Here is an 8,398-nt window from a genome sequence, read left to right on the forward strand (position 1 = left end):
GGTGAAACACCTCCACAATAAACCTTGCTGCCAACAGCCGAGCTACCTCTTCACCAATGGCTTTACGCCGCTCTTTATTAAAGCAGCGAAGAAACTATTTGACCGGTTTGAACTTCGGATCAATATTAAGAATGTGCTCAGCGAATTCCCTTGGTACGCCTGGCATGTCAGAAGGTTTCCATGCAAAGATGTCCCGGTTCTCGCGAATGAACTCGATGAGCGCACTTTCCTATTTTGGATCCAAGTTGACGCTGATGCTGAACTGCTTGGATGAATCGCCAGGAAGAAAGTCAACCAATTTATTCTCATCAGCCGATTTAAACTTCAAAACCGGATCATGATCTGTAGTGGGCTTCTTTAGAGAAGTCATATCTGCCAGATCAACGTTGTCCTTATAGAACTTCAACTCCTCCATTGCACAAACTGACTCAGCATAGGCCGCATCACTTTCCTCACACTCCAGAGCAATCTTGCGGTTACCATGAACCATGATGGTCCCCTTATAACCCGGCATCTTGAGCTGTAGATAAACATAACACGGCCTTGCCATGAATTTAGCATAAACTGGTCGTCCAAACAAGGCATGGTACGGACTTTGGATTTTAACCAGCTCGAAGGTCACCGTCTCTGACCTTGAATCATGATCATCACCAAAAACCACCTCCAGAGCTATCTTACCGACTGGGTAAGCCGATTTACCAGGCACTACACCATGGAAAACGGTGTTTGACGGTTTAAGATTCTTATCTGTTAACCCCATACGCCGGAAGGTTTCGTAATACAGGATATTAATACTGCTTCCTCCATCCATGAGCAACTTGGTGAACTTATAACCTCCAACCTGTGGCGCAACCACCAAAGCTAGATGGCCAGGGTTGTCAACCCGGGGCGGATGATCCTACCGGCTCCAAACAATGGGCTGTTCAGACCAGCGCAGATAATGGGGCACTGCTGGTTCAACAGAATTTACTGCCCTTTTATGAAGCTTCTGATCGCGCTTGCACAGACTAGTAGTGAAGACATGATACTGTCCACCATTTAACTGCTTCGGGTTGCTCTGGTAACCCGAGTGCTGCTGATTCCCCTGATTATTCTGCTGATTGTGACCACCTTGGTTGTTCTGGTTGCCCTGGTTATTCTGAAATCCAGAGTTTGAACCGCCGCCACCGTAACCCGGCCCGTGAAATCCTAGAACTGAACCGCCAGATGGACCCTAATCATACCGGAAGAGATCAGAATTTTTGAACTCCTTCATAATGAAGCAATCCTTCTAGAGGTGCGTGGCCGGAGTCTCCTTCGTCCTATGCTTTGGGCAGGGCTGGTTTAACAAACGCTCCAGATTCATGCCTCCATCGTGCTGGGGCGGTTTACTCTTATGACGCTGTGTATTGCCCTGTACATTGGTGTTAGCCACAAAAATCCGAATTATCCGCTTAGCGCTTACCATTGTTCCCATGGCTCCCTTGGTTATGCTGCTGTCCCTTCGCACCGCCGTTCTTCTTTCCCTTCTTCGGTTTCTCCTCGCTAGAATCGGGATCCTTGGTATTATCAGAATCGGCATACTTAACCAAGGCTGCCATAAGCGTTCCCATGCCATTGAAGTGGCGTTTGAGCCGTCCTAATTTCATCTTCAACGACTTAAACTGGCAATTAAGCTCCAATGTTACAATCACTGTGTCAGCATTGATGCGGTCCGACGAATGCAGGACTTCTGAAACCCGGCGCTTCCAATGAGTTGTTGACTCGTTCTCCCCTTGAACACAGGCATCTAGATCCACAATGGACATGAGTTGTTTGCACATATCCTTGAAATTCGCTATAAACCAGGCCTTCAATTGGTCCCATTACCCGATGGAGTTAGCGGGTAGGCTCTTTAACCAAGTGCGGGCTGTCCCTTCCAACATCATGGTGAAGTATTTTGCACATGCTGCTTCATCCACATCTAGCATCTCCATTGCCATTTCATAACTTTCAACCCACACCTCGAGGGGTTGATCGGCAGTATAATTAGACACTTTACGCAGACCCTTAAAATCCTTGGGCAACCGCACATTGCGGAGAGCCGGGATGAGACACGACACTCCCCAGGAGCTGAAGGCAAGTCCTCTTTCTACTGGCGCCGCTGGTTGAACCGGGGCGGGTTGATGATGACCTGCGTATTGTGCTGCTAATGTGGCCTCCCTTCGCGCTCTGCCATTATCCACTACGTCCTGAGCATTTGCACCCCCACGCGCTAGATTAGGCCCTCGAGGGGCATTATGGCGCCGCGCACTGATTGACATCTCCGGTTCGTCCATATGCCTTCTATAACTTTTGCTCGGACGATGGGTTGAATGGATTCTGTCTCGGCTATAGGAATAAGACTGCTGTTGCACAACAATGGTTTGAAGAAGATCCCTGGCCCGTCGCGTCTCAACCGCTGTCAGCGAATCACCCTCCATTGGAATAGCTGTCAGGCGAGATGCCGCAGCAATCATGTTATCCAAAGGGCTAGAAAAATGACCCGGCGGCGTCGATACGTATTGCGGTGGGTTATCCGCCCGTTGAGGCGGGTCCGTTATCCGTGGTTGATCCGGCGCTGCCCCAGGTGCCTTGGTCCGGTTTACTGCTGCCAGATTACTTGGCCCGGCTCTCGGCATATTGAAGAGATTCAGTCCTTCATAGACCGGCGGCAGACGAGACCGGTACTTCCAACATAAGCCGGTACTTCTGCGCCTGGATCTGCTGTGACTGGGCATCTAAAGTGGCCCGTTCCTCAGCCATCCTAACTTCCTCAGCTGACAGGTCCTCCTTGGCCTGTGTTATCTGGTCCTTTAGCTTGGTAACCTCTGCATTATGCCGATCCTGTGTCTCCGGGGTGACTGCCGTGGTTAACAAGGTCGCCCAGGCATCCAATAGATCGGAAATAACTTGAGTCGGTCGGCGCACGGGGCCTCCTGCCACGGCTGTTGACCCGGACATCATTGCTGTTGTGGATGAAGATTGCAAGGTGGGCCGTGTTCCGGCCATGAAGATTGCAACCCGATTCGGCGGTTCAAAGGGGTCCGGAATACTGTTGCCATCGGAATAACCCCAAACAGGCCACCCTCAACTTGATACAACGACTCGGTTTCTCCGGTAGATGATTCGCCGTCGGAGTAGATAGCCGTATCACCATCAGATAATGGTTCAGATTCAGTACCATGGATGCATCCTAGGAACGCCCGCTTCATGGCAGGCTGAAACCGGGCAGGGCTTGCATGCTGAGCTGTCTCGACGAGGTCGGTGCAGATGTCCGGCTCAGGGCCCGGTTCATCGATATTGCCGATGAAGACATGAATTCCTCCGAAGGGGACCCGGTACCCGTACTCAATTGAGCCAGCCTCGGGGCCCCAGCCTTCGTCGTCGATGTAGAGTTTGTCGCGATGACTCTTGGTCATCCGGCCAACCGCGTACCCTTTGAGTCCCTCGAAGTTGCCCTTCAAGAACTCGAACCCATCGTGCGATAGCCCCATGGTGGGCGCCAACTGTCCTGGAAATATCACGTCAGATGTCCTAATGAAAGGACTTAGTCGTGGAGCCATCGCAACAAGATTAGCTTGAAGGTGTTAAACCGGAAAAAAGGACACGGGGAGTTTATACTGGTTCGGCCCCTTGCGGTGAAGGTAAAAGCCTATGATCCAGTTGTTGTGGGATTGATTGAACTCGATGAGAAGGGAGCGAATTCGCTTTACCTATCTCTCGAGTTGTTGTTTTCCTGTCCTTGAACCGCCGCCGGGTCATCCCTTTATATACACAGGTTGACATCCGGCCGGTTTACAGAGTCCCGAGGCCGTCTCATACAAGTGTCCGACTCGGTCTCTCCCTTTCCCTAACTTACAATACAAGTTATACAACTATAGCGGTTTACAACTATGGGCCCTAATCCGCCTTTGGGCTCTGGGGCTCTTAGCTTTAACAGTAAAGCGCCATCTTCTTTGTCTTCATGGGCTTCAATATAGATGAGCGTGAACCGGCCCCTCCTGGGCGGTTTACACTCAGTACTTATATCCTCAACAGTGGACATTCTTCATCTCTTTTCCGGTGGACTCAATTCAAGTTTTTCAGGTTGATCTCATTCTTTTCCTGGGATCAAGTGTTTTCCCTGCTCGTTCGCCACTCACCAGTTTATCCTTCCGGAGTGCTCAAGACATCTCAGGAGTTCGTCTGTGTTTGTAGTAATTCGAGGTTGTCACCTCATTCAAATATTTTAATTGTTCCAGTGCATCATCTATCTCTTCAACAATCCTTTCCAACCGTATTTTTCTCTTCAGTGGGCCCTAACCCACAGGTCTTTTCCCAGGATCTTACCTGACTCTTTTAATTCTCCCGGAGTTATTCTCAAATTCTTTTCAAGTGTGACGTAAGAATGGATCCCGTCAGTCACATGCCTTCTCCTAGATAAATTTTGAATTCTTTTCATCTTTGGTTCAACACTTCCTCTTTTTCATTCTCCTGGAGTATCTTAGTAATTTTCGTGGTGTTTCTCGTCGTCATTTGAAGACCGAAGAAGAGTTTTTCCTCCAAATCTTCATGTTATCCTCTCAAATTATTCCACTTGTCAGATATTCCTTTTTTTAACCATCCAGAGTATGTTAGGAGTTGTTTTTCCATTTGTTTTCACCGGAGGCCATCATTCTAGCTATCGTTCTCTACTTATCCCGGTGCATCTGTCAAGTATTCTTTATCAGCTCGTTATCCCTTTGTTCTTTTGCCTCTAAATCCCCTCTAGCATACTGGGTCTTCTAATTCTTCCCAGTGATTCATTCTCCTTCATCAATCATTTTCGAATTCTTATGGTGGTTCATTCAAGATTCTTTTTCCTTGATTATCATTTTAATCCATTCGTTCTTTCCAATCCTACCGGTGGTTCATGAAGACGTTCTCAAGTTTGCGATATGTCACTTCTCAATCCTTTTCAAGAGGAATAAGTGTATGCAAAAATCTGGTTGTCATCAATTAAATTTGAAGAAGGATAGGCATACAATAAGTCTTATTCTTATTTCATCCAAGTGAGTAATCCCTTCCTTCGAAGTTTGTTCTTGATGAATTAATTCTTGGTCCAAGTGTTTTCATCTTTTTCTTTTCCGGAGTTCAAATTTCCTCGGCCATTTCGTCGGAACCTCCATCTAAATCACCGCAAGCTTTAATCTTATTCTTTCATCCTTCATTCTATCTCATCATCCTTTTGTCACCGGAGTTCTTCATGACGGTTCTTCATGATTTAATCCATTCTTCAAGTTTTCATCAAGATTCTTGTTGGAGGAGTTCAAGTATCTTTTGTTCTCGCGTCTCGAAGTGCAAATAATTCTCCATTTTCTTCTGAAGTGGAGTTTTGCATTTCTTCGTTCTTCTCAGCTATTCAGACATCGGTTGTGGTATAATTTCACCTCAAGTTTTGAGTTGTTTTTGATAATTCCACAACAAGCTTATTCTTTCGTTGTTGATTTTCTCAACAACTCCGTTCAACGCTTCCTTATAAGTTCTTTTCATTCCATTCTTTCAATTCTTCCGGAGGCATTGCGTTGTTCATCTCATCAAGTGCCATCCCATCTTGTGAAGTTCATGTTTTATTTCCTTCCATTTTCAGCCGGAGTGCTGCCTAAATTCTTCCATTCTTATTCCTTTCCTAGCTTGTTCTAACCGGAGTGGTTTCAGAATCTATCTTTTTCTTGAGCTTTTCATTCTCTTCATAATCGTCATTCCTATTTTCTACCCGAGTTCTCACAACTTTTTTATCTTCTTTCTTCTGGTCTTACTTCACCTCATCCTCTTTCCCTTCCGTATCGTTCCTAAGATCTTGGGACGAGATCTCCTGTTAGTGGAGGAGAGTTGTAATGCCCTGGATCTGATGCGCCAGGTGTCTTCCAGTTATTCGCCATAGTTGCCATGCCAGTTGCTTGCATGTTGCATTTTGCCATGTCATCATCTGCATTTCATCTGCATGCTTTTCAAAACTTGCATCCGTCCGGGTTCCCCTGGTTCTCTCCGTTGTCCGTTCTGAGCCCAACTAAATTCACACGCGCCCGTCGCCCCTCTCAGACCTTGTTTAGTGAGGGGGAGAAAAAGTTTCTCAGAATGGGCCGAGATTTGCCGAGTGGCCTTGGTACATCACCAGTAGACCGCCCATCAAATTTCGTTCCATTTGGAGGTTGTTTGATGCCCCAACGGTTAATCGCGTAGCCCGAAACCCCCCTCTCTTTGCAGCCCAGCCCCTCTTCACCACACCCCATGAGCCCATCCAAACCCCCTCCATGCTCTCGGTCGTTCGATCGTGATCGTGTGGGCGAAAACTGCACCTCATTTGGACCCTCCTAGCTCCCTATACCTATAAATAAACACCTCCCCACGAAAAATCTCGCAGTCCAAACCCTAGCCCCCTTCCCCTCGCGCCGCCGGACATCCCCCCCCATGTCCGGACATGTCCGCCCGTCCCCACGCCGCCGCTCCCAGCCTCTCTCGGGCCGCCGCGTGGCAAGCGCCGCCGCGGACCCGCGAGGCCCGAGGCCGGCCCGCCCGAGCCGCGCCGGGCTAGAGCGCCCTCCGCTCCTGCCAGAGCCGCCCCGCCTCCCGCCGCCGGCGTCCAGCGCCGTCGTGCGCCCGTGCCCCGCTGTCGCCTCGTCGCCGCCCGTCACCGCCACCCCTCCGGAGCGCCCGCGCCGCCCCGTGGAACCCCACCGCCGGTCGCGTGCTGCCGCCGCTGACCGTTCGCCGTCCGCGCCTCCCCGGTCGCCTCTCCCCTGCCTCCGGCCAGATCTGGCCCGGATCCACCTCCCCGACATCTTCCCCGTCTACTCCGGTGCAAACTTCGGCGAACTCCAGCCCTGCATCGACTTCCATGCGAAAGCCTAGATCTTTTTTCGGAGGGGTATATGTCGGCGTTTTGGGAACGGGGGTCCCCAGACTTGCCTGCCTGCGGCCTGCGGCGTGGCTCAAGGGGCGGCCCAGGATGGCCCATCTTCATCAGCACGAGCTCAACACCCTCGCGAGGGGCCAAGCCTCGCGGGGCGGATGACAGGAAGCTTCCTCAGGCACGACCTCATCAGGCTGGCTCGCGAGGAGGCGGAGAGATCAAGGCGGGGTACCTCACGAGGTGCCCATGACGCAAGCCATGACGACCAAGGGCGCCAGGCGGGCGCCAGCCCGCGCAGTGTTCTTCTTTCCTCCTTGGTGTATAGGGAGCAAGCGCAGGCGAGAGCATCAAGCAAAGGCATCCATTTCGGTGCAACAAGACCAAGACCGTCGCAACGGCTGGAAGGAAGTCATCATGGAGCCCAGGAAGGCATCACCACCAGAGCCTTTGGTAGGCGAGGACCAACTTTAGTCAGGATAAGTGTATTAGATGTTCCCCTTTAAAATGGCCAATTGTTGGCGCCCTTGCCGCTCAATATTTGGGAAGAGGCCCAGGGCCTTTTCCTATAAATAGCACTAGCCACCCACGAGGTAGAGAGATCGGATCCTCACCAGGAAACCAGTAGAGAGAGCGACTAAACTCCCCCAAGTAGTTCATCGCACCAGCCACGAACAGACCCTCGCGAGGCTGTTCTTCCTTGTATTGTTCATCATCAGCCCAAGAGGCAATTCACCACACCACACACTGGAGTAGGGTATTACACCACAATGGTGGCCTGAACCATATAAACTCTGTGTCTCGTGTGTTGTTCCTTTGATTGCTTAGATCGTAGCGAGGTGGTGAGGTGCAGGTAGGCAGAGGGCAAAATCTCCGCGCGCACCCCAGTGTTCGAATCTAGAGGGTCTGCCGGAACCCGAAATCCGACATTTGGCGCGCCAGGTAGGGCTGCGCCGGAATTCGTCTTCCGCCGCCCTGTTCTTCACCGACCATCGCGTCCATGTCAGACGCTCGTCGGGCCCACACAGAGAACCGAGCCGCTCTCGCTTCCCGCGTCACCCAGACGGCCACCGTCGGCGGCCACCCCCACCGTTCCTCGTCGCCTGCCGTCAACGCCGCCACCGGACCGGCGGGGAACGAGCAGCAAGCATCATCCCAGCATCCATCCATGAGGAGAGACGGCCGCACTGCCAATCCCTCGCTCGCCCCGGCTGGTTCTTTGTCCCACGCGCCCCGCGCGGCCATGGAGGCTCGAGCTGCGCTCATCGCGGCAAATGAGCTCCTACGCTACCGCCCAGTCGACGACTTCTATGAAGAGTGGCTCGATCACGTCGCCGAGCTCGTCCGCGCCGCAGGGGGCTCCCGCGTGCCGTCCTTCTCGCTGCACCGCACCCCGCCCTGCGCGGGCAATGAAGCTCCGGGGGCGCCTCAGCCGCTTCCCCCTCAAGAAGGCACCCTGGCCCCAAGGCGCGTGGCCCCTGGACGGAACCCGCTCCGTCCGATGCCAGCGCAGCAAGAGCGGAGCTGCCA

This window comes from Triticum aestivum, chromosome 5B (genome assembly GCF_018294505.1).
Source record: "Triticum aestivum cultivar Chinese Spring chromosome 5B, IWGSC CS RefSeq v2.1, whole genome shotgun sequence".
In the NCBI taxonomy this organism is placed as follows: Eukaryota; Viridiplantae; Streptophyta; class Magnoliopsida; order Poales; family Poaceae; genus Triticum; species Triticum aestivum.